Raw genomic sequence first — 4,078 nt, forward strand, 5'->3', positions numbered from 1 at the left:
TTACACTGCAGATTGGAATAAAAGGGAATGACAAGAAGTAGAAACTGATGGAGAGCATTGCACATGGTAAGGATAAACCCTATTTCCTGAAACTTCTGATTCATCTGCATGGGTAAAAGTTTGTGCTCAGTACTCACATACATGTAGTGAATGCACAGGGGGTTTTTGCAAAATGTATTCCTACTGGGCATCATGGCCTTCAAAGTGCATATGCTTCTGAATTCTCAGTGTAAAGACTACCCCACCCATGTCTCTGATGGACCTTAACCAGCTGCCCTGCCTGGGAGCACATGAGCCCTCCACCTCCACACCAATGAGGAAACACAGTGGAGAGCTCATCCCTGAGGCCAAGACTTGGAAGTTCAGGCCTCAGCTTCACCCCAAAATGCACAAAACAGAGGGCATCTGTATGGGAATGTCTGATTAGAAAGATGGCAGGCACAGTATAAGGGTAGAGAAGGTGACCAGTCAGTTCATATGGTGACCAGCCTGGCCCTGCCCTCGCCTGTTGGGAGTTAAAAACCCAAGTCTGTGAAGAGAAGCAGCACGTGCCCTGGGCAGCCTCTCTGAGAAGATGCGCCGTCCTCCCTCCCGCTGCCCCTCCTCCTCCTCTGGTGCAGAGCCCAGGCTGGAGAGTCCCCGGCCACTCCTTCTGTGAACTGCAGGATCAACCTCTAAAACAAGATTTACTCGGAAGATTGCTGATCCTTAAACAGAACCCCAGGATTTCTCCCCAACACCCCAGAGTGAAGTCTCCACTTGGGCAGTGCACACCCACTCTCTGCAGCCCAGGGTCTCTCCCAGGATCTAGGAGCCCACCTTGACTGGGGGAAGCCCGGAGCAGGGGGTCCCAGGGGGTGGTCTTCTCTGTACAGAATGTTTGACACTGTGCTGAAAGTCCTCATCAAAAGTTTCCTCATCAAAATATGAGTGTCCATTGGTCTCCACGACATCATGTTACTGAAGGTGCAAATTCTTATTCCCTTACTCGTGCCCTGTTCTCTAGGGCTTCCTTCCCCACTCCCTGCTCCCTGTCCTCCAGGCTTCCACCCCCACTCCCTGTTCTCCATGACTTCTCCCTCAGGACCCATTACCTTCACATCTTCCCAACCTGCCCCTCACCAGGAGCCCTCAGCTCAGCCTCTGTAGCTGGCTCTCATGTGGAGCAGCTGCCCTGTCCCTTCCTGGCTGCCTCCACACGGCCCCAAGCCCATTTCCCTCACTGACAGCCACCATTCCCGTCACAGCTGAAGGAGAAAGCCAGCCTGACCCTGGCCGTGGGGACACTGCCCCTCCCATCCCAGTTCACCTTTTCCGTCCCAGGAGAATGTGCTGGGTGGCTAGCTGGGGAAAAACAGATGTGAAGGAACCAGCCTCCAGCACTCTGCAAGAGGTGGAGCTGAAAATCATGGAGCCCCAGGTCTGCAGCCTCTTCCCTGCTTTTGACCACAGTCTGCAGCTGTGTGTGGGCCATCCTCAGAGCACAAAATCTACATTTAAGGTGATTCTCAGACTACGGTCTTCCCCACACATCACTGTGCAGGGTGCAGACACTTTTGGAAGGAGATGGGAGTTTGGAGTGTCAGCCAGTGACCAAGTGTGAGACCTCAGGTCTGAGGACTGGGACTGTCCCTCTGCAGATCCTCCTCCCTCGGCCCCATGGGTTCTCTGACAAGATTCTGCTCAGGGTCAGGGGGTGCTGTCCAGGGTCAGGGGGTGGCAGGAAGGAAAGGAAGATACCACATCAGACAGACACATGTCACCTTAGAAGGAGCCAGTGTTCCTGAGCCTGATGGCAGGTCTACAAACTCAGAGTTGGGACATCAGGGAGGACGGGGTGGTTTCCCTGGCTCACCTTCTCTCTCTCCCTTTCCTTCTCTGTCCCACAGGGAGACTCAGGAGGCCCTCTTCTGTGTGCTAGGGTGGCCCAGGGCATTGTCTCCTATGGACAGTCCAATGCAAAGCCCCCGCCGTTCACCCGGATCTCCCATTACCGGCCCTGGATCGATGAGGTCCTGAACGAGAATTAACCGGGAACCTGGGCCAGCCTCAGGGGAAACCAGAGCAGGACTCCAGCAGGTTCTCTGTGCCACTCACCCTGGATCTGCCTCTGGTTTTCCTTTTAAAGCCCCATCACGTCCCTAACCCTCAGGAAGGTCCCTCCAGGTCACAGAATTCCGAAAAAATCTCAGTGAACACCTGGCTTCCAGACCTGAGTGTGTGTCTCCTCTCTCTTCTCCTGGAATCAGGCATTCCAGAAGCCTTGAAAGGGGTGAGTGTGTGGTGTGTGTGTGAGAGGCAGAGAGGATACAGTGAAGAACAACAGGGAGAGAAAGAAGAGAAAGGGGTTCCCTGGAGTGGCAGGACCCCTATGTCCACCTGGAACAAGAAAGTACAGCAGATCCTTCCCTGCCTTCATCATCAACTCTGAGTTATCTTTAGAGATCTTCAGAATCACTATGAACATGCTGAATTGTAGGGTGTTTAGAGCATCTCTGGCCTCTCCCCATTAGGTGCCAGTATCAACATCTCCCTCTTCTCCAAGTTCTGAACCAAAGATGTCTCCAGGCTTTGCTAAATGTCCCCCAGGGGAGATGCCATGGTGGCAGCTGAGGGGGCAGGGTGGGGGAGGAGGGCAGGTTGTGAAGGACCTGAGCAGGAATCAGCCTCAGTTGAGAACCTCAGGTTTGGATGCATCTGATTCACACTGGGCCCTTCTCAGTGTCCACCTTGATAAGAGAAGATCTACCATCTGTGCAGCTTTGATGTGAGATGCAGAGACGGTCTTGTGTCACTGACTTCTGCAAAAGGGATACGAGGAGCTGATAAGAAGAGGGATAGCATCACAAGTCCTGCACGAACCACGGCCACAAATGGTTGCTCTCAACCAGCAGGAAGTTGAAGGCCTAGAGCCTGCTTGGCCTCCAGTTCTTGCCAGGTGAGGGACGGGCTGAAGGAGAGAAACAGGCAAGATAGGGACACACACCATGGAAGCCTGTGGCTGATACCACTCCCTGCTTCTGAGAGGATGCTAAATCCCTTCAATTAAGTGAATGCTTTGCAGAAAGTCATCTTTAATATATAATCAGAGATATATGCCAAAGTATGAATAAAGATTTTTATCTCAGCATTTTCAATAGTAGAAAGCTGGCTTCCCAGCCAGGAAACAAAGTTTAAATAGTAGATTCATGTGATTTAATATTTTAATTTATTAGAAATTTATTTCAAAACATTGAATCATGTAGGAAAATTAATTAAAGACTGCTTTTTAAAACAACATAAATATCTCTCTCTAGTAGAATCTCAATTTTTATAATTATGGTTAAGTATTTGATATATGCATAGGAAGAAAACTGGAAATAATCAGCATCAAAGAAGTATGGTTATAATATAATTTTAGAGGCTAGGATTAACAACTGTCTTTATTTCTTTTATATGCTGGCTCTAAACCCCAGGTATTCTAAGTGTTGCTGACTCAATACCATATATGGACCTACCCATCCATAAGCACATACACCTGTTCATTCTCCTGTTGGTCAAGGTTTGCTCTGTGAGTAAATACCCTTGCACTTCCAGATCGCATCACTCAGCCCATTCAGGATGCTGCAAAAGAATCAAAGCCTTCAAGGGATCCCTTGGGCCAGTGCACAGACATGGTGGTGTCCTTGTCAATGAGTGCCTTGCATGGATGTTCTTTTGTCTTTAGTAAAAGTAATGGTGGCTTGGGATTTATACCCATGGGAATGGTGTGAGCTGGGAAGTATAACTGATTGAGCTGATCAGAGGTAGTAAACAAAATGGTCCTGACGAAGGCTTTCTTATGCCACCCAAATCTACCCTCACTTTCTTTTTGTGAATATTTATTTTGGCTGGTCTTAGTTGCAGCACGTGGGATCTTAGTTGCTGCGTGCAGACTCTGTAGTTGCGGCATGTGGGATCTTTAGTTGCAGCCTGGGGGATCTAGTTCCCTGACCAGGGATCAAACCCAGGCCCCTTGAACTAGCCGCTGAGACTCTTAGCTACTGGACCACCTGGGAAGTCCCATTTGCACCTTCTTACAGTATCTGGTGGAGATGGC

At 49.9% G+C, this 4,078-nt stretch overlaps 1 pseudogene; it reads left to right on the plus strand.

Moving 5' to 3' along the window:
* Positions 1-939: 939 nt before the first annotated feature.
* On the plus strand, positions 940-2,030 carry LOC122706848 (annotated as a pseudogene).
* Positions 2,031-4,078: the final 2,048 nt, after the last annotated feature.

The sequence above is a fragment of the Cervus elaphus genome, chromosome 13 (genome assembly GCF_910594005.1).
Source record: "Cervus elaphus chromosome 13, mCerEla1.1, whole genome shotgun sequence".
Classification (NCBI taxonomy): Eukaryota; Metazoa; Chordata; class Mammalia; order Artiodactyla; family Cervidae; genus Cervus; species Cervus elaphus.